The following is a 23718-nucleotide window of genomic DNA, read 5'->3' on the forward strand; positions in this document are numbered from 1 at the left end:
TGAGGGTGAGTGAGGGTGAGGGTGAGTGAGGGTGAGTGTGAGTTAGGGTGAGGGGTTGAGGGTGGGTGAGGGTGAGGGGTTGAGGGTGAGTGAGGGTGAGTGAGGGTGAGGGGTTGAGGGTGAGTGAGAGTGAGGGTGAGTGAGGGTGGGTGAGGGTGAGTGAGGGTGAGGGGTTGAGGTTGAGGTGTTGAGGGTGAGTGAGGGTGAGGGCGAGTGAGGTGTTGAGGGTGAGTGAGGGTGAGGGTGAGTGGTTGAGGGTGAGGGTAGGTGAGGGGTTGAGGGTGAGTGAGGGTGAGGGTGAGTGAGTGTGATGCTGAGGGGTTGAGGGTGAGTGAGGGTGAGGGTGAGTGAGGGTTTGAGGGTGAAGGGTTGAGGGTAAGTGAGGGTGAGGGTGAGTGAGGGTGAGTGAGGGTGAGGGGTTGAGGGTGAACCATTAATAAAAGGAAGACGTTGCAATGGCCGACAAGACATCCATGGGCTCCTGCAGGCAGTGTCGAGTCTGTCCTCTGTTTTATAGAAGGCGACTATCGCCCACAGCTAGGAGGCGCTGCTGTCCCCTTAATACAAGTCTAGCAGTGGTAAAACTTCGTCTTCAAGGGGTTGCTATTCAGGAAAGAGGGGTAGAGTTAATTAGTCATACACCAATGCTAGGTATCTGCTACAATGCAGCAATGAGGTTGTCCTGGGCACCTGCAACACACACTCTCAAAAGTAGAGGCAAAAACGGTACACCAAAATGGATGAAAGCCTTAAAAAAGAAAAAACAAGTAAAACGGCGAATAAAAGGAAAAAATACCACTAAAAGAAAAAAAATATTAGTCTTAAACTAGAAAAGGATTTCTCCAAAATAATGAACGAAAATATTTACATACGAAGGGAGCTGTGGCAATTCACCAATTGTAGGAGGAAAATTGGAACGTGTTTTATTCTTTATCATAAGGCATGCAACAAGGTATAATTTCAGCTTTCACTGAAATGCGAGGCCCCTATACTGATCATTTGGGCATTCTGTAGCGTGGATGCTTACTAAAAATATGGAGAAAGGGCTATTCATTATCAGAGCGTCTTTGTGTGTCTTTTATTCTATTCTTAAGAAACAAACAATAGTGCTAGCTTAGGCACTACACTCTAAAAACACAATTTAACTTCTGGTGTACTTGAATTGCGGTTATACTTAGCCTAGTATCCCATGTTATAAATTTCGAAACATCTAATTCTTTCCAAGCATTTATTGTGCAATACTGAGGTTCAATTTTGTATTTGTGATTCCGTTTTACCAGTGTGACATAACCCTGTTTTCCATGTCAGATTTGTTTTAATTAAATCGTGTTTAGAACTAGGCGGCTTGGTAAAACAATCAAATAGAACACCTAAAGTAATTAAAAAAAAACACTGAAACGGTTCTAGAGGTCTAATCTAAAAACGGTTGGAAATGAAAAACAAGCATTAGAAATGCAATCGGGCTCGTATTTATTTGAGTTTGAGCTAATGGCATTGTAAATGGTAATGTATTTTTGCTAAGTGTTATGGAGTGTGTTAATGTGGTGTGTAGTGGAATTATGTGTGTTAGATTATAATTGTAGCAATGGTGGCATGCTGTGTTTTTACATGAATATGTTTAAAACTAAAGTGTACCATACTGAGATTGCTACAATACTTAATTGTGGATGTGTAACAATCGATGCATGTACTGATGGCCGTGACTGCCTGTAGAAATTGTGCACTGATGGCTGGTGGTGAGCAGTAGCATTGGTGGTGGTGGTACTGCTGGCCGTAGTACTGGTAGTGGTAGTACTGGTGGTGGTGGTACTGGTGGTGGTGGTACTGGTGGTGGTAGTACTGGTGGTGGTAGTGGTATTGGTAGTGGTAGTACTGGTAGTGGTAGTACTGGTGGTCGTGGTACTGGTAGTACTGGTGGTGGTGGTAGTGGTAGTACTGGTGCCTGTAGTACTGGTAGTACTGGTGGTGGTGGTGGTACTGGTGGTGGTAGTACTGGTGGTGGTGGTGGTACTGGTAGTACTGGTGGTGGTAGTACTGGTGATGGTGGTACTGGTGGTGGTGGTAGTGGTACTGGTAGTACTGGTAGTGGTAGTACTGGTAGTGGTGGTGGTGGTGGTGGTGGTATTGGTAGTGGTAGTACTGGTGGTGGTGTTACTGGTAGTACTGGAGGTGGTGGTACTGGTAATGGTAGTACTGGTGGTGGTAGTACTGGTAGTGGTAGTACTGGTAGTGGTAGTACTGGTGGTCGTGGTACTGGTAGTACTGGTGGTGGTGGTAGTGGTAGTACTGGTGCCTGTAGTACTGGTAGTACTGGTGGTGGTGGTGGTACTGGTGGTGGTAGTACTGGTGGTGGTGGTGGTACTGGTAGTACTGGTGGTGGTAGTACTGGTGATGGTGGTACTGGTGGTGGTGGTAGTGGTACTGGTAGTTCTGGTAGTGGTAGTACTGGTAGTGGTGGTGGTGGTGGTGGTGGTATTGGTAGTGGTAGTACTGGTGGTGGTGTTACTGGTAGTACTGGAGGTGGTGGTACTGGTAATGGTAGTACTGGTGGTGGTAGTACTGGTGGTGGTAGTACTGGTAGTGGTGGTACTGGTAGTGGTGGTACTGGTGGTGGTACTGGTAGTGGTAGTACTGCTGGTGGTAATAATGGTAGTGGTAGTACTGGTGGTGGTACCGGTAGTGGTAGTGCTAGTGGTGGTGGTACTGCACGCGGGTCTGTAAAATTGGAAGTGTATGGCGGCCCTGCGACTGTATGCATTTGTAAAGTCTGCACGTTTGAAGCCTTGTGGCGCTGCAAGCACGTGTGTCTTAAACATTGCAAGGTTGGTGGCACTGCACTTATGTCTGCATAGCTCACGTTCTACGTGGCACCGCACCCGTCCCTGTGAATATGAAGACACGTTCATAAAGCACGAGTTCGTCGTAAAATCAAAGCGTTACTAAATTTCTCATTTAAAAATGTAGAATTTTGGAAACTATCATGTGCACTGGTAAAAAAACACACATTGAGTCCATAGAAAGGAGACATAGCTAAAGCTATTCTCCAGTAGGTGCAGCAGAGAGTGGGCGCGGGTTGTAATTGGGATGTACAGATTGTGTTTACCTCTGGATAGAATGTTGATTAACCAATGGACAGTAGAGAGATGGCAGCGGCTGTCGATCATGATGATGAAACCTATGTTTCACAGGGACTGGGATGTCTTGTTCATATTTACGGATCCCTAGGACCTATAGGCTTATACCACTGCATTTTGTTAAATAAAAGCACTGTGTATGTGGGTATGCAGCTGTGTGGACATGCATATATATATTATTTACATAATGTGTGTGTATATATGTATATACATATATATATATCCCAAAACAATGTGATCCAGCAGGAGTTTGAGAGCGCTCCACAGCGTGTGCTTGCTCAGGGGTCGGATCCAGACCCAATTATTATTTTTGAACAAATGGAGCAGCACATCCAGGATTTTTTAAAGCTACTTTATTGAAGCTTTCACCCCACCAACGCGTTGGTGGGGTGAAAGCTTCAATAAAGTAGCTTTAAAAAATCCTGGATGTGCTGCTCCATTTGTTCAAACATATATATATATATATATATATATATATATATATATCAACGTTTGTAGACATCCGTGCAACATCGGATGTATTCATAATGCATTCTTACCAGTGGTCAGTTGCACGGATGTCTACAAACGTTGACTGTATTTTAGCACCATACTCTATAGGTCCACGTTCGATGAGACTGCCACTCTATTTCTGTAAACATGCATGCACCTTTCCATTGTTTGATGAAGAAGGTGCGATGCCAGCTCATACAGGATTTCGTTACAGAAGTATTTGAATTGAATTTCGTTGTATGTCAGTTACTTTTGAGAGTTCAAAGAGTGTGCATACGTAGCTGCAGCGCTGTGCATGACGGGTGCTTCTATTACACGCTTTACATAAGGGGCACGCTGTTTGCAAAAATGTATTTAATGTTTACTAGTGCGGCTTCAGTCGCTGGATTATATTTAGGTCGTTTATATTACAGGGGGGTTATGTGTTCTGTTTGCAACCTGCCTGCCTTATTACAGTCTCTGATATTCTAATGCAGTTATAACTAGGCAGATCATTGGCTAAACTCTAAACCAAGCCTTTAGTTTTTACGTGGTCGCGGGGCCACACATCAGCCTGCCCCAGGTCACACGGCTTTGTGAGATCTCCAAATGTACAATGCGAGAATAGTAGAAACTGGGCTACCTCTCCTCACGAGGCGCAGTCCTTGAACTGCGCCATAATTGCTGTTAATTCTGCACCCTTTAACTCACTACAAATGCTGAAACGCAGTCTCCGTTTGAAGATATATCCGTATATTTTGCATTGCGGCCATGTCATGTCGCATTCGTTTTGTTATGGCGGCTCTCTCTTTAAAAACACTTATTCTCCACGTACAGCAGTCTGGACGTTACTCACGGCCTTGTCGCCCTTCGTGCTCGTATACACGGCCTCGCTGTTAACTGCGTCATTCATTCCTTCGGAGCGCTAGGCGCTGTGATATTGCGCTTTACCTTGCTGGTTCTGGGAGGGATACTGTGTTTGCAGATGTGTCCTGGGGAGGCCCCGAGGTCACTCTATAACCTGCAGTGGGGGCTTCAGACAACCGCTGCCTATGTGGGGCCTCCTGCAGACTGCGCCCACAGGACCGCACGGCCCTGCAAATAAAACTGCTTCCCCGCGGCTGACACAAGCCAGATCACTGCAAATTGATGGCCCTGCTTTTCTCGTGAGACAGACCCGGAAAATGTAGTTGTGTCTGATGGATATTGGGCTCCGTCTACACGAAGCTGCAAGAAACGTCCTGGAGGTCGGAGAAGCTCTGTTCAGATCAGATGTTCAGTGCACAGCTTCAACCGAGGGTACGTACCTGCAGGAATGTAGCGAGGTACAATGCGAAACTAAATTACAAGACAGTATGTGGAGGGAGAAACCCGCTCTGTAACGCGCTGCAGAGTTCTACGAGTGTGCATCTCAGGAATCCCTTTCAGAGAAATAAAAATGTCTTAAGAAGTGTGAGTATACGAATCATATTGATTTGTGTGATGGATTGTGCAATTATAAATAAATTGGTCCTGAAGTTTCCAATTCTTCAGTTAAATAAACAAAAACACCTTTCGGAAATACTGCTTATTTCGCATGGACAATTTGGCGAAAATGTCGGAAAGAAACTGGAACAGAAAAGTGTGCAGGCCCGTCCCTTGCGGTCTGAGCGCATGCCAGGAAACTAGATTTCTGTTCGAAAGTCCTCATTACCGGCCCTTGCTATCTGGCGGCAGCGTTTAATGGGCTGCGCGGGATTCTTTCCGAAGCGCCGTGTGTTTTGGTTGCTCCGTATCCTGAGCCAGCTAGCGCCTTAAGGAGGCATGCGCCTACGCCTGGGCGCCAAGGGTGCTCGGCTCCTTTTGTTTCGACGTAGTTACCTCTCGCAGTCCACGACAAACTTGGGAAATGTAGCTCTAGTTTACCATGGGCATGTTATCACGGTCCTCTCAGGAAGCTGCGCGCTGAGAGCTGCAGAATTGTGAACGCGCCCGGCCATCTGGATTCACTAACGGAGGCACGCTGACAGCTCCTAATTATAATTTATGTACTTCTTAGCGCGAGCACGCACGAAATATGCCCAAAATGGCGGAACTAAACTACATTTACCCTATCACTTCAAGCCTATTAAAACGAAAACACAAGGAAGACGAATCACTGACCAGATGACAGAAAACGCTAAGGAATGTCTGGAATTTCTCTCTCCAAGGCCCTAGGAGATACTTCTTCTTTTTTTTCTCCTTTAACATTAGTTCTCAAACTCCTCCCAGTTTCACTGGGAAGGAGTCCGAGCCCTAAAAACAAAAGTAGCTCATAGCCACGTGTATTTTTTTTCTAAAACACAATTTAACTTCTGGTGTACTTGAATTGCGGTTATACTTAGCCTAGTATCCCATGTTATAAATTTCGAAACATCTAATTCTTTCCAAGCATTTATTGTGCAATACTGAGGTTCAATTTTGTATTTGTGATTCCGTTTTACCAGTGTGACATAACCCTGTTTTCCATGTCAGATTTGTTTTAATTAAATCGTGTTTAGAACTAGGCGGCTTGGTAAAACAATCAAATAGAACACCTAAACTAATTAAAAAAAAACACTGAAACGGTTCTAGAGGTCTAATCTAAAAACGGTTGGAAATGAAAAAAAACAAAAGTAGCTCATAGCCACGTGTATTTTTTTTCTTTTAAGAAAATGGCTGACGTAACACAAGCCTTAATATTAAGCTTTGAGTAACGTCCTTTATACACGTTTTATGACGGACTGAAAGGCAAAACCTTATATCCCTCAAATACAGGAATAAATGTTTAAAGAGACGCCTTTTTGTGATCATATCTATGAGAGAAATATGGAACACAATCGGAGTGCAAGCCTAAAATTAATTAGCAGTCTGTCCTTCGCTGCAATCGACCCCTTTTTCCTGCGACGGGGAAATGCGCTTGTTTATTATGGGCACAAGAGAGACGGCACATGGGTTTTTGCTCGGTGAGTATAAAGCCATAGAATTTAGATTATACAACAGGGCAGAGGGTGAGCGGAGACATTTTTTTTGTTTCAATTGGAAGTGTGTTTATCATCAGTCTGAAGAGCAATACCCCAACCCCCACTGCCAGGCATGGTGGGTGGGTCCCCTCCCCCTCTTTAGTTGCCATGTGAGTTCTTAGGAAAATATGGCGATGTTCGGCAACATCAAAACGTTGCTGAAAAAAAAACACTTTTCTGAAGGAGCAGTAGTAGGGCTGAGAGAAGAGGAGGGTTGGGAAGACTCATATTTAGTCATATCCTGAATTACTCATCGAGCGCATTCCTAAAAAGCGGGCAGGTTTTAAGCTGGGTGCTGGACTAAAGGAGAAAAGCCTCTTTTATTACACAGATCCTGTGCTACGGATACTCAGACGGATCACTGTAACATGGATTGCCACAAGTGAAAATGTAGGTTTTTTGAGTCTGAATCACCCATGATTATCTGTTAAACTATGCAGCATAGGTAAAGAAAACAAAGCCTAAACAGCAGCTTTTTTATTTTTATATTTTGCGTGAGCATATGACGCTAGTATTTAGTGTTCAAGCCCGGGGATGGCAAATTATAAAACGTTCACGTCTTGTCCACATCACAACTAAAGGTGCTAGTCTGGCAGAAGACGGATAAAAGCAGCAGCTTCAACAAGCTCTCGGCATTGCGTGGCGGGAGGGGGCGGGGGGAACGTCGAGGGCAGGCAGGATGACTCAGGGGAGGGGGCGGAGCGGGGCAGAGCGGCATGTGGGTGTGAAGAAGCCGGGCCTTTGAAGTGAAGCTAAGCTTCACTTCAAAGGTGTCGGAGGAATGCGGGCGGCTGTGCACGCGCTTTTAAGCTCAATGCACATGCGCATTGAGCTTAAAAGTCACGGGCACTGCAAGGAATCGCCACGATTCCTTGCAAGTTAGATAAAGAGTCGATGAGCCCCTATAGTCTCGCTTGCTCGATGCGCATGCGCATCGACAGGCGAGACCTAAAGAGTGGGAGGGGAGATAGTTACTACTGGAAATGTTGAGCAAGATATCTACAACCCCCTGGTGTGGTCAACATGTTTCATGCCTAAGCGGCATTTCATCAGGACCCTAGTGGGACGTACTACACAGTGAAAAATAATGAGATAAAGGGTTAAAAAATTTCTTAAGTCATACAACCTTATGCCATGAGGTCATAAAGAGGCAGGCAAGAGTATCCTGCGCGGTATGAGTGACCCTAAGGGAGATCGTGAGATGCCCCGCAGTCTGCTCCAGTGGGACCTGCACGTGAAGGTCAGGAACCCGGATAGCGTGCGGTTGGAGCCGCTAACACCTACCCCCACCGTCTGGTCAGGACAGAGCAGCCGGTTGGTTTTGGGGCCTGGTCTCTCAGTGGGGATGGAAGATATTGATTTTCAGTGCCATCATTGCAGCCGCATTCTTCTCTTGCTGCCTCTTGTTCAATGTATGCCCGCGCTATGTGGCCTCTGTGCCACCTCTTTAGCACCCAAACCAGTGAACTCACACCACCAGAATGCCATGATGATGCTTCAGAAAGAGGTCCAGAATGTGATGGACATTGACCTAGGCGACGACTGATAGTTGCCTCTGCATGGCAAAAGGAGGGTCTGTTGAATTGTGCTCAAAATGGCCACTGAGACTCCATTTTGTGTTGCCATGCTCTCGACAACCTGGTGAAGGATTGCTTTCCATGTCCCTGTTGGAACTTGCTCAACCCTCCCCGCTCCTTGTGGTGGAGCAGATTCCGAGAAGCTGCCTGTTTTCCTCGCCCCCAGGTTGTGCCAGAGACTTAGCCACATCCTGTCCACTGTTAGTAACTCAGCCTGTCACGACCAATGGCTGTGCTCCGTGACAACACCATCTGGGCAGGAAAGCAAGAGGCTGTGTACATTGTGCAATCAGAGACAGATGCTCCCTGGCCACGATTGTGCCACACGAGACTGATGAGGAACTTGTCTGATGAGGAAGTTGTGTTCTGTAAAAGGGTGTGGCTAGTGCTATAATTATGTGTGCGCTGCAGAGTGAAGCAGCAGTCTCCGTAGAATTGTCTTGGGACCATTCTGGGACCCTGTCCTTAGCTCGAGCTAATAACATAACGTACTTCCCTCCACAGCTAAGATGTCCTGGTCTCTTTGGTAATGCACAATTGAAGAGGAGAACCTGTAGATTCTAGGTGTCCCCTGCACCGCTGGCTTTGACCCTCCAGTGGGGAGAGGTCTCCAAAAAGCTGGTTCTACAATACGTGCTGCATTGTGCTACCACTGCTCCTCTCACCTGTCATACATGGTGCATTGTGCTACCACTGCCCCTCCCGCCTGTCATACGTGGTGCATTGTGCTACCAGTGCTCCATCCACCTGTAATACTTGGGCATTGTGCTACCACTGCCCTTCGTGCCTGTCATTCGTGGTGCATTGTACTATCACTGCCCCTCCCACCTGTCATACGTGGTACGTTGTGCTACCACTGCCCCTCCCACCCATCATACATGGTGCATTGTGTTACCATTTCACCTCCCAACTGTCAGATGTGGTGCAAAGTACTACCACTGCCCCTCTCACCTGTCATACATGGTGCATTGTACTACCACTGCCCCTCCCACCTGTCATACGTGGTGCATTGTACTACCACTACCGCTCCCGCCTGTCATACGTGGTGCCTTGTGTTAACACTGCCTCTCCCGCCTGTCATACGTGGTGCCTTGTGTTAACACTGCCTCTCCCGCCTGTCATACGTGGTGCATTGTACTACCACTGCCCCCTCTCACCTGTCATATGTGGTGCATTGTGTACCACTGCCCCTCCCGCCTGTCATACGTGGTGTGTTCTGCTACCACTGCCCCTCTCACTTGTCACATGTGGTGCATTATGCTACCTCTGCCCCTCCTGCCTGTCATACGTGGTGCATTGTGTTACCACTTTCCCTCTCACCTGCCATACAAGGGCATTGGACTACCACTGCCCCTCCCACCTGTCATACATGGTACAATGTAATACCACTGCCCCTCCTGCATGTCACATGTGATGCATTGTGTTACCACTGCCCCTCTCACTTGTCACATGTGGTGCATTGTGCTACCACTGCACCTTTCACCTGTCATACGTGGTACAATGTAATACCACTGCCCCTCCCACCTGTCATACATGGTACAATGTAATACCACTACCGCTCCCTCCTGTCATACGTGGTGCATTGGACTACCACTGCCCCTCCCGCCTGTCATACATGGTGCATTGGACTACCACTGCCCCTCTTGCCTGTCATACGTGGTACAATGTAAAACCACTACCCCTCCCGCCTGTCATACGTGGTAAAATGTAATACCACTGCCCCTCCCACCTGTCATACATGGTACAATGTAATACCACTACCGCTCCCTCCTGTCATACGTGCTTCATTGTGCTACCACTGCTCCTCCCACCTGTCACACATGGTGCATTGTACTACCTCTACCGCTCCCTCCTGTCATACGTGGTGCATGTGCTACCACTGCCCCTCCGGCCTGTCATACATGATGCATTGTACTACCACTACCCATCTCACCTGTCATACATGGTGCATTGTGCTACCACTGCCTCTCCCGCCTGTCATACATGGTGCATTGTGCTACCACTGCCCCTCCCACCTGTCATATGTGGTCCATTGTGCTACCACTGCCCCTCCCACCTGTCATACGTGGTGCATTGTGCTACCACTGTCCCTCCCACCTGTCATACGTGGTGCATTGTGCTACCACTGCCCCTCCCGCCTGTCATACGTGGTGCATTGTACTACCACTGCCCTTCGTGCCTGTTATACGTGGTGCATTGTGCTACCACTGCCCCTCTCACCTGTCATACATGGTCCAATGTACTACCACTGCCCCCTCTCACCTGTCATACGTGGTCCATTGTGCTACCACTGCCCTTCCCGCCTGTAATACATGGTGCATTGTGCTACCACTGTCCCTCCCACCTGTCATACGTGGTGCATTGTACTACCAATACCACTCCCGCCTGTCATACGTGGTGCATTGTACTACCACTGTCCCTCCCACCTGTCATATGTGGTGCATTGTGCTACCACTGCCCCTCCCGCCAGTCATATGTGGTGCATTGTGCTACCACTGCCCCTCCCACCTGTCATACGTGGTGCGTTGGGCTACCACTGCTCCTCCCACCTGTCATACATGGTGCATTGTGCTACCACTGCCCCTCCTGCCTGTCATACGTGGTGCATTGTGCTACCACTGCCCTTCCTGCCTGTAATACATGGTGCATTGTGCTACCACTGTCCCTCCCACCTGTCATACGTGGTGCATTGTACTACCAATACCACTCCCGCCTGTCATACGTGGTGCATTGTGCTACCACTGCCCCTCCCACCTGTCATACATGGTACAATGTACTACCACTACCGCTCCCTCCTGTCATACGTGGTGCATTGTGCTACCACTGCCCCCTCTCACCTGTCATACGTGGTGGATTGTGCTACCACTACCGCTCCCTCCTGTCATACGTGGTGCATTGTACTACCACTGCCCCCTCTCACCTGTCATACGTGGTCCATTGTGCTACCACTGCCCCTCCCACCTGTCATACGTGGTGCATTGTGCTACCACTGTCCCTCCCACCTGTCATACGTGGTGCATTGTGCTACCACTGCCCCTCCCGCCTGTCATACGTGGTGCATTGTACTACCACTGCCCTTCGTGCCTGTTATACGTGGTGCATTGTGCTACCACTGCCCCTCTCACCTGTCATACATGGTCCAATGTACTACCACTGCCCCCTCTCACCTGTCATACGTGGTCCATTGTGCTACCACTGCCCTTCCCGCCTGTAATACATGGTGCATTGTGCTACCACTGTCCCTCCCACCTGTCATACGTGGTGCATTGTACTACCAATACCACTCCCGCCTGTCATACGTGGTGCATTGTACTACCACTGTCCCTCCCACCTGTCATACGTGGTGCATTGTGCTACCACTGCCCCTCCCGCCAGTCATATGTGGTGCATTGTGCTACCACTGCCCCTCCCACCTGTCATACGTGGTGCGTTGGGCTACCACTGCTCCTCCCACCTGTCATACATGGTGCATTGTGCTACCACTGCCCCTCCTGCCTGTCATACGTGGTGCATTGTGCTACCACTGCCCTTCCTGCCTGTAATACATGGTGCATTGTGCTACCACTGTCCCTCCCACCTGTCATACGTGGTGCATTGTACTACCAATACCACTCCCGCCTGTCATACGTGGTGCATTGTGCTACCACTGCCCCTCCCACCTGTCATACATGGTACAATGTACTACCACTACCGCTCCCTCCTGTCATACGTGGTGCATTGTGCTACCACTGCCCCCTCTCACCTGTCATACGTGGTGGATTGTGCTACCACTACCGCTCCCTCCTGTCATACGTGGTGCATTGTACTACCACTGCCCCCTCTCACCTGTCATACATGGTGCATTGTGCTACCACTGTCCCTCCCACCTGTAATACATGGTGCATTGTGCTATCACTGCCCCTCCCGCCTGTCATACGTGGTGCATTGTGCTACCACTGAGACTCCTGCCTGTCATACGTGATGCATTGTGCTACAACTGCCCCTCCCGCCTGTCATACGTGGTGCATTCTGCTACCACTACCGCTACCGCCTGTCATACGTGCTTCATTGTGCTACCACTGCTCCTCTCACCTGTCATACATGGTGCATTGTGCTACCACTGCCCCTCTCACCTGTCATACATGGTGCATTGTACTACCACTGCCCCTCCTGCCTGTCATACGTGGTGCATTGTACTACCACTGCCCCTCTCACCTGTCATACGTGGTGCATTGTGCTACCACTGTCCCTCCCACCTGTCATACGTGGTGCATTGTGCTACCACTACCGCTCCCGCCTGTCATACGTGCTTCATTGTGCTACCACTGCCCCTCCCGCCAGTCATACATGGTGCATTGTGTTACCACTGCCCCTCTCACCTGTCATACGTGGTGCATTGTACTACCACTGTCCCTCCCGCCTGTCATACGTGGTGCATTGTGCTACCACTGCTCCTCTCACCTGTCATACATGGTGCATTGTACTACCACTGCCCCTCCTGCCTGTCATACGTGGTGCATTGTACTACCACTGCCCCTCTCACCTGTCATACGTGGTGCATTGTGCTACCACTGTCCCTCCCACCTGTCATACGTGGTGCATTGTGCTACCACTGCCCCTCCTGCCAGTCATACATGGTGCATTGTGTTACCACTGCCCCTTTCACCTGTCATACGTGGTGCATTGTACTACCACTGTCCCTCCCGCCTGTCATACGTGGTGCATTGTGCTACCACTGCCCCTCTCACCTGTCATACGTGGTACAATGTAATACCACTGTCCCTCCCACCTGTAATACATGGTGCATTGTGCTACCACTGCCCCTCTCACCTGTCATACATGGTGCATTGTACTACCACTGCCCCTCCTGCCTGTCATACGTGGTGCATTGTACTACCACTGCCCCTCTCACCTGTCATACGTGGTGCATTGTGCTACCACTGTCCCTCCCACCTGTCATACGTGGTGCATTGTGCTACCACTACCGCTCCCGCCTGTCATACGTGCTTCATTGTGCTACCACTGCCCCTCCCGCCAGTCATACATGGTGCATTGTGTTACCACTGCCCCTCTCACCTGTCATACGTGGTGCATTGTACTACCACTGTCCCTCCCGCCTGTCATACGTGGTGCATTGTGCTACCACTGCTCCTCTCACCTGTCATACATGGTGCATTGTACTACCACTGCCCCTCCTGCCTGTCATACGTGGTGCATTGTACTACCACTGCCCCTCTCACCTGTCATACGTGGTGCATTGTGCTACCACTGTCCCTCCCACCTGTCATACGTGGTGCATTGTGCTACCACTGCCCCTCCTGCCAGTCATACATGGTGCATTGTGTTACCACTGCCCCTTTCACCTGTCATACGTGGTGCATTGTGCTACCACTGTCCCTCCCGCCTGTCATACGTGGTGCATTGTGCTACCACTGCCCCTCTCACCTGTCATACGTGGTACATTGTACTACCACTGCCCCTCCCACCTGTCATACATGTTGCGTTGTGCTACCACTACCGCTCCCGCCTGTCATACGTGGCGCATTGTGCTACCACTGCTCCTCTCACCTGTCATACGTGGTGCATTGTACTACCACTACCGCTCCCGCCTGTCATACGTGGCGCATTGTGCTACCACTGCCCCTCCCACCTGTCATACATGGTGCATTGTGCTACCACTGAGACTCCTGCCTGTCATACGTGGTGCATTGTGCTACCACTGCCCCTCCTGCCTGTCATACGTGGTGCATTGTACTACCACTGCCACTCCCACCTGTCATACATGGTGTGGTGTGCTTCCACTGCCCCGCCCACCTGTCTATACTCAGTTTGTTGTGCCAGCAATGCCCCTCTCAACTGTCATACGTGGTGCATTTTGCTACCACTGCCCCTTCTGCCTGCCCTGCGTGGACAGTTTGCTGTCCCTGACTGCTTCCCACCTTCCCCCCCTTGTCCGAATGCCTGCCCCATCCCCTCCTTCCTTCCCTCCATAGTGTGTTGTGCTTCCTCTGCTGTTCCTGTCTGCCCTGTATGATCAGCTTGCTGCTCCTGCCCCTCTCTACCTGCCCTCCACTCTCCATGCCCTTGCCATCTCCCTTCTGCCCTCCATGGTCCGTTTTGTTGCCACTGCCTCTCCCTCCTTCCCGCTATGGTGTGCTGTGCTGCTGCTCACCTTCCTCTTGCATTGCATGGTCCGCTGTGCTGCCATTACCCTCTTGCTTTTCCTACGTAGTCAGCTTGTTGCCCCTGTCTTCCTCCCACTGACCTACATTGTCCGAGTCCAGGCATGTATCCCTTCTCTCCTGCTTCCATGGTCCACTGCAGTGTATTAGCCCCTCCCTCCTGCCCACCATGGTCTGTGGTGCTGCTACTGCCCCTTCCGCCTGCCCTGCTCGGTCAGCGTGCTGCAACTGCCCCCTTCTTCTGTGGTTCGTGCGCGTGTCTCTGGCCCATCCCTCTTTGTTTCTGTGGTTTGTTGTCCTGCCACTGTCCTCCTGCAATGCCCTGTGGGTCTATTGTGTAACCACTACCCCTGCCGCCTGCCCTACGTGGGCAGCTGGCTGCCCCTGCTACACATCTCCTGTCCTCCATTGTCCGAGTCTGTGCCCCTGATTGATCCCTCCCACTCTCTCTGATCCGGTGTGCTGCCCCTTTCCTTCCCTCCTGCCTTTTATCGTCCCTTGTGCTGCCACTGCCCCTCTCGCCTGTCCTGCAGGGTTGGCTTGCTGCCGTTGCCCCCTCCCTCCATGGTCTGTTGTTCCGCCACTGCCCCATTCGCCTGCCCTGCATGGTTGGCTTGCTGCCCTTGCCCCCTCCCTCCATGGTCTGTTGTTCCGCCACTGCCCCTCTCGCCTGTTCTGCATGGTTGGCTGGCTGCCCTTGCCCCCTCCCTCCATGGTCTGTTGTTCCGCCACTGCCCCTCGCCTGCCCTGCATGGTTGGCTTGCTGCCCTTGCCCCCTCCCTCCATGGTCTGTTGTTCCGCCACTGCCCCTCTCGCCTCTCCTGCAGGGTTGGCTTGCTGCCGTTGCCCCCTCCCTCCATGGTCTGTTGTTCCGCCACTGCCCCTCTCGCCTGCCCTGTATGGTCCGTTGTGCTGACACTGCTCCTCCCACGTGCCCGGGGTGGTGAGCTTGCTGCCTCTGTCCCCTCTTGCACCGCCTGCCCTCCGTTGTCCGAGTCCGTGCCATGTCTTCTCTTTCCCTAGTGTTCTAATGAAAATTGCGTTAAAATTCTGCAGTAAGGACAAATGTGTGACACACATGAAACTATTTTGATGTATTCAAAATCAATGAGGGAAGGTAGGAAGACGTGATCCAGTCAGTTTCCTATGTTAATAATGCTTCTAATCAAAAAGAAAGGATCACTTGTCCTGCATAACGTGGGGTATGCGGGAAGGTTCGTACTAGTCCCAATAAAAAACCCTCATACACGTGTTGGAAGATTTCGATGTATTAGCGGTGTATCTTGATTCTCCGCTGTCCCTCACACGTGTTCGCACAATCATTGGGTTAGTAGTTTATGCGACCTCCAACCAGGAGGTATTACCCTTGTTAGAACAGTAGTGATCAGAAATCGTGCAGTGAAGTTGTGACTATTAAAATAGCTCTCTATACCAGACAGTTAATTTTAATGATTCTGATATTTTTGAGGCCAATGTTAAAATTCAAAGAGTGAATTGGAGTGATTATGACTCTTTCACAATAAAATTACGTGGGTTTAACATTGGCCTAAAAAATATCAGAATCATTAAAATTAACTGTCTGGTATAGAGAGCTATTTTAATAGTCACAACTTCACTGCACGATTTCTGATCACTACTGTTCTAACAAGGGTAATACCTCCTGGTTGGAGGTCGCATAAACTACTAACCCAATGATTGTGCGAACACGTGTGAGGGACAGCGGAGAATCAAGATACACCGCTAATACATCGAAATCTTCCAACACGTGTATGAGGGTTTTTTATTGGGACTAGTACGAACCTTCCCGCATACCCCACGTTATGCAGGACAAGTGATCCTTTCTTACTATTTTGATGTAATCAAAACTGTAAAACATAAAGCATTTCATCTGAAAAAACAAAAAAAGGTTGTTTTCCTCCTCAAAATTATGATTGGTGCTCTAGGAAGCTAATACGAGAAGACATTTCCTGGGTTCTCAAATAGAGACAAAGGGCTTTTAAATTAGCTGCTATTTGTATGTTTCATTCAGTTCATTACTTGTTTGTTTGCTCCACAGGTTACTCTTTGCACACTGCTATCATTGGCTTGGTTTGGGCTACATAGTGGGGGTGATATTTGGACTACAGTTGTGTTCTTTTTCCTGGGGGTGGCCATCTTGGGAGGCTGTTGTTATCAAGCCTCTCCCTTTCTTCATTTACTGCAGTATTGACTGTAAGAAAAGCTTCCAGTCTTACAGCAGTGATTCCATCAAGATGGCATCCACGGGTGCCACACTTTTGTCCTCAGTACAGAATGTTAGCGCTCTAGTGGCTCGTTAGTACACTGTGGTGAACTGCGAGTTGGTCACCAGAGAGTTAACAGGCAGATGATGCTGGGGTTTGAGGTGCATGTTTCATTCTGGATGGCAAATGTTTTACTGAAATGAACATGGAAGACATTTGATAACTCATACAAAATGTGTCCTAATTTTGCTTTCAACACCACGCACAACACACATCCTTGACACACGTTGATGCCAGCCACACACACGGAGTTGTGTGCACCCACACGCAGCGATGGCGCACAACACACATCCGTGGCACATGCTGATGCCACACACACGGACTTGTGCGCACCCACACGCAGCGATGGCGCACAACACACATCCGTGGCACACGCTGATACCACACACACGGAGTTGTGCGCACCCACACACAGCGATGGCACACAACACACATCCATGGCACACGCTGATGCCAGCCACAGACACGGAAGGCTGCTGCGCCCCACACGCAGCGATGGCGCATACTCTTACAGGGGTGATCCCCTTACTGGATCACGTGACACATTGGTCCCTTATTACTCATGCCCCTTCCAGGGCGGAGCGTAGCAAGGCAAGCCCACGGTTGTTCAGGCCCGCAACCGCCCGAAGGACTATCGGGGCGCCGACGTCATTGTTCCAGGACCCTCCCCTGAGGCTCCTGGGATTTGGCTCCGGCACCCCGATTGTGCCCACGCAGAGGTATCCTTCTGTACCCAGACTGCTTCCAGATCGCCCTGTAACTCCGCCTACAACGACAAAGAAAACATTACAACGTCCTCTGTAGGCATGCATAAATAAATACACCACACAACTTTTTTGTTTGGAGAAAATATGGCTGCAAGTTTATTACATACAATAGTATGCAAATTAGCGGCTACCAACACCATACCGCGGTTGCACACACACACCTCACATTCACACTTTAACATTGCTGTATGTCCAGTCACACACAAATGCTGCGCATTCGCACACAGCGGTGACGCGCCCCTCAAACACCACACACAGACAGCTCGCAAACAGCGGTGACGCAGTCAACAAACAGCAGTGGCTTTCAGGCACACAACGCTGTCACTCACACGCACCTCACATTCACACTTTATCAATGCTGTCACATAGACACACCACATACACACAGCTCGCAAAAAGCGGTGATGCATTCAACAAGCAGCAGTGGCTGTGGAAGGCGCGCAGTGCTGTCCCTCCTTCTCTAACACAAACACACCTCACACACAACACCCAGCAGTGGCTGCCAGTAGCTCTCAGTGCGGGGCCACACATACACACACACACTCATCTCACACACAACACCCAGCAGTGGCTGCCAGTAGCTCTCAGTGCGGGGCCACCCATACACACACACACACTCATCTCACACACAACAACCAACAGTGGCTCCCAGTGGCACTCAGTGCTGTGCCACACACACATACACACACACCTCGCAAAGAACCAGCAGTGGCTACCAGTGGCACTCAGTGCGGTGCCACACACACATACACACACACACTCATCTCACACACAACAACCAGCAGTGGCTCCCAGTGGCACTCAGTGCTGTGCCACACACACATACACACACACCTCGCACAGAACCAGCAGTGGCTACCAGTGGCACTCAGTGCGGTGCCACACACACCTACACACACACACACACCTCGCACACAACAACCAGCAGTGGCTACCAGTGGCACTCAGTGCGGAGCCACACACACATACACACACACACCTCAAACACAACACCTAGCAGTGGCTGCCAGTAGCTCTCAGTGCGGGGCCACACACACATACAAACACACCTCGCACAGAACCAGCAGTGGCTACCAGTGGCACTCAGTGCGGTGCCACACACACATACACACACACACACACCTCGCACACAACAACCAGCAGTGGCTACCAGTGGCACTCAGTGCGGTGCCACACACACCTAAACACACACACACACCTCGCACACAACAACCAGCAGTGGCTACCAGTGGCACTCAGTGCGGAGCCACACACACATACACACACACACCTCAAACACAACACCTAGCAGTGTCTGCCAGTAGCTCTCAGTGCGGGGCCACACACACATACACACACACCTCGCACAGAACCAGCAGTGGCTACCAGTGGCACTCAGTGCGGTGCCACACACACATACACACACACACACACCTCGCACACAACAACCAGCAGTGGCTACCAGTGGCACTCAGTACGGAGCCACACACATACACACACACACCTCAAACACAACACCTAGCAGTGGCTGCCAGTAGCTCTCAGTGCGGGGCCACACATACACACACACACTCATCTCACACACAACAACCAGCAGTGGCTCCCAGTGGCACTCAGTGCTGTGCCACACACACATATTCACACACACACACCTCAAACACAACACCTAGCAGTGGCTGCCAGTAGCTCTCAGTGCGGGGCCACACATACACACACACACTCATCTCACACACAACAACCAGCAGTGGCTCCCAGTGGAACTCAGTGCTGTGCCACACACACATACACACACACACACACCTCGCACACAACAACCAGCAGTGGCTACCAGTGGCACACAGTGCGGTGCCACACACATACACTCACACACACACACAGCTCACACACAACCAGCAGTGGCTACCAGTGGTGTGGAAAATTAGTGCGTTTTGGTGAACATTATCTGCGCCATCTTGCCTCTTCCCTGATGCCACACTTTTGTCGTGCGCGCCCGCCATTTTAAGATGCCCCGATCAGAACAAACCCTTTTGCATGCCGCTGGCCCCTGACATAGCCCTTTGCCTTCGCTAAGCCCGCACGCTGACCACCCCCTGCTTGCACCTGCCTTGAGTCATAAACCCCTCTCCGGCGCTGCTCTGCCCCAGGCCCTCATCCTGTTCCCAGCGCGACGCCTCCCTGCTTTCCTTTCATGATCTCCGGCCCTTAGATGCAAACCCCCTTTTTCCCCGTGTGCCCGTTTTGTCCTCCCCGTTCCCAAGTCGACACCCAGCTCTGCCGATACCATCCTTGCCCCTCCCCGTACAATAGAAAGCTTCCCCCATCAAAGAATCCCCGGGTTGATCAAAGCCCCCACCCCATGAGATCCGATCAAACTCCCCACATTCCGTGAATCGGCGGATTATCCAGCTGCGCGATGCTCATCACCTGTTGTGACTAGGGTGGGGACTTCAACTGTAAATGTGTGTGGGAACAGGCCCAAAGGGGAGTTCCGGGAATGTCTTTTCCATACATCAAAGCTTTAAACATGTATGTGTAATCTGCAATAAAGTCATAAATGTGGATATAAGAGGCCAGGCCTCAGGGATGCAGTTAGAGCACCTCAGAACGATACCTTCTGTCCGTTTCGTTGTGTTCTCCTCCGGAGAGAATAAAAAAACCTTGTTTCCTGCTTTCCAGTCTCCAGCGCCTGCCTCTTCATTGATTTAAATAACTAGAGGGTCACAGAGGCAATACCGCCGGGCAAATATCGATTGTCCCCGACCCGATTGAACTTTTTTTTACAATTGGTGTCCCAAGCGTGGGGCCCATCAGCGACTCGTGGATCCAGTGGGAGAGGTCCCGACGACAGAGTGAACGACTGCAACGATCGGGAGAGCTCTTGCCCAATAGACCCTCGTCTGGCAGCCGATCATCCGAACTTCACTAGTTCCGAACAGACCTCTCTCGAGTGATCTACGGTCCTGACTGGGAACCATCAGGAGTGCCGTGAGAAATACGAGAAAAAGAGGACGATCGGGCGCTGGATTCGGAAGACAAGAAACTGTCCACATGGTCCTGGTAAGGTCGTGTTGCCACGACAAATCGAAATTTGTTTTGATTGCTTGATTGTTCAAAATACTAGTATTGCTTTGTTTATTTTTATTTAGAGATTCACTGTCTGCAAACGGAGAAACAACAGGCTCCCTCTCCCTTTGCAAGCAGTGGAGGATAAGTAGGGTAGCAGCCGTGCTTGTTCTTTTTCTCCCCCACTCAATAATTGCTTGAAACTGAACTGTTGTTCGCAAACTATTGTTTCCTGGAGATTCCCTGTCTGCAAGTAGGGAAGAGACCACCCTTTTTTCAGATAGTGAAAAGGGTAGGTGACGCAGATCTTTGCGGACCTACTCATTCTCCCCATTGTTATTTATTGGTCGTTTGGTTTTATATTTTTTTTGATCCATGAGGTATTCACTACCTGCAAACAACGTAGAATAGAAATATTCTGTCTAGTCTTTGCACCTAGTGATAAGATAGGCAGTGCTGACTTTTTAGTCCCTCGTTACGAGCCGTCATGTCTGTCTTCTCCCCATTGATAAATAGCCTGTTTAGCCCGGACCGGGTGTTAGAGGTGGACCATATAGCTCCACTAGAAGGCACCCCTAATAAGGACATGTTCATAAACTATGGGTTAGTCACCATAGCTTATAATAAATTATGGCACAGGTATACCGAAGATAGCCAAGACAAACAGTGGCCACTGGCAGGATCCTTTGACCTTGATAAAATAGAAACGTTAGAAATAGCCCTTCGAAATAATAAGACGACGCCAATTATGCTCGACAGTCTCGGTATGTGGCGCAGAGAGGCTACGAAACGACAGAGAAAAGACGAGGATAAACCAAGTAGGGAAATATACCGACAGGACAACCCCAGGACACCGCTACCCACAACTTATCCCCCGACACTACGCAAAGGACGACCAGACTTAGGGTCAGACCAATGCGCTTTTTGTAGGTATGTCGGACACTGGAAAGCCCAATGCCCGACTCTACTGAGCGTGAGTAAAGGCAAAGGGCCGACAAGAACGACAGACCGACAGTACGAGAAAAGGCGCGAGACAGAGAAGAACCCGACTTACATAGACAGACCAGACAGAACCACCACGTTTGATTATGCCCGATGGCACAGATTTCGCCAGGAAAATCTCAGCGGCATGATCAAGTTCTCCTAGGTCGGGCAATGTCAAGACGGGAACCCAGCCTCGTTTAAAATTCACAGACGGAAAGAGATAATTATGACCAATAACTGTTTTTATATTTGTCTTGGGTCTTTGTATGTCGTACTTGTACTGTCCCCCGTCTGAGTTTGTGTGTATGTAATGTACAAATCTGCGTCATCCCTCTACACGTGTTTCCGTGTTACCCAACCTCTGTTAGCAGAAACTTAGCATAAAAACAACCTGAAAAGAAAGAAATGGTAAAGCAAAATCCGTAGACCATTAATGAACTTGAACTTTTAATTTAACACAACAAACAAGGAATAATAACGATAAACTGTAGAAAGCGAAAGTCAAACAGAACATTCGCCCCCCCCCCCATTCTGGAACCTTCCAAAGTAGGGCAGGGTTACGGCTACGCCCAACCAACGGCAACCCATATAAGGCGAGCCCCGCCGCCAACTCTTGGTCAGGAAATCTTAACGTATGGGGGAGCCGGAGGAGAGGCAGGAGCCCGCAGCCTGGGCATTTGCAGGTAGTCCCGCCACATGTCTCCTTGGCCGGCCGCAACGGGCCTGGAAAGACTAAGGTAGTCCCGCCACATGTCCAAGAGGAGAGCGAGGCACCTCTTCCTTTTCTCTTCCGTCACAGCCGCAGCAGTCCTGGACGGCGGGATGTCCTGCACGTACCTCCACAACAATCTGTCCAAGTTGGGCTGGGAGGGAGAGGCGACGCGGACGAGCCTCTCCCACCTCCACCGGTAGGAGGTTTCCCAGCCCCCAGCCCGACGCCGAACATCCCCAGTCAGGCGATGGTGCCCATACTTCCACAGCACCGAACACACAATGGTGGCACCCCAGTATTTGCGCAGCACCGAACGTACAATGGTGGCACTTGGGGAACACCGGATGTGGAGAGGCCTTCATGCGGGGCGATGAAAAAGGAGCGGCATGGAGTGCACCGGGAGAAGGAGACGATGTGAACGAGTCTCCCTCGCCCCCAGGTGGGGGCATCACAGCTGCACCCCAGCTGAACGTCCCGCTCTCACAAAACAGGGACCTCTTCCTTTCACTCCGAAGGGTCTCTTCCATTCTTGCAAACTCGACGAGAGTGGCCCCTGTAGGGCCTCAAAATGGCGTCTGGATCCGCTGGAAGGCGGGCCCCGGCCACTAGAGTAACTTTGGCCAGCCATACAACTCGAACATTTGTCCCATGGAGCACGAGCCCCCATCTCCGACAGCATCTCCGCAGCCTTGAAGATCATACAAAGGTCCCCGGCGGAACCTTCGGCCTTTGCAGGTTTCCGGTAAGGGACGGCTGCCTTGATCGCCAACGAAACAAACATGACATTGCCACACCTTCTGTTAGCGTGAATTCTAGAACTGCCGAAAAGGACTCTGGTCCAAACTGCCAGTAATGGAAACATTTCCCCCTGATGCTGCTTCCGGACTGTGCCGGCCCCGCCCAAAATGGCGCTGGTATCAATCGGAACTTACGAACACCTCGTGGTGTTCCTTCGCACTAATATAAACTTGATGTTCTGAGATTTTATATGATCCTTTGTACACTTGGCTAGAAAAGACGAAGAGAACTCACTCGATGAATAGTGTGAAAAGATCCCCGTTACAAATGTTGATTACGAATGTACAATGTATTATATTTTTATAACTGATGTAAACCTCATTTACGACGCACACGTACGGTATGCATATAGGAAATCTGATTACAACTGTTATGATTATGCTTCTAAATTATGAAAATATATGCCCCCGAACCCCCAGCCAATTAATAGACGTTTTAGTCTCTTACAAATGAATGAGTAAAACTTTCCGATGTTTTTATTGTTGCAAACGACACCCCCCACTGTACGCACTTTAGCCATTGCCACGACCGACCAAATACGACCACACCCTCCTAATCCATATGCTGAAATGAATTTGCAAAATAAAGTCTTTGAAACTATGGACGGGTATTGCATGCTTTATTTTAAAACAATATGGGATGGGTAGGAAAGTTCCTTTTCTGTGCACCCTACTCTGCTCTCTCTTTAAGGTTAAAGGAAGATGGTTGCCCAGCCCTGGAGGACGGATCGGATCGACAACACGACACTCCGCCTTAAAAGTACGCGACTG

This window comes from Lissotriton helveticus, chromosome 5_1 (genome assembly GCF_964261635.1).
Source record: "Lissotriton helveticus chromosome 5_1, aLisHel1.1, whole genome shotgun sequence".
NCBI classification, from domain to species: Eukaryota; Metazoa; Chordata; class Amphibia; order Caudata; family Salamandridae; genus Lissotriton; species Lissotriton helveticus.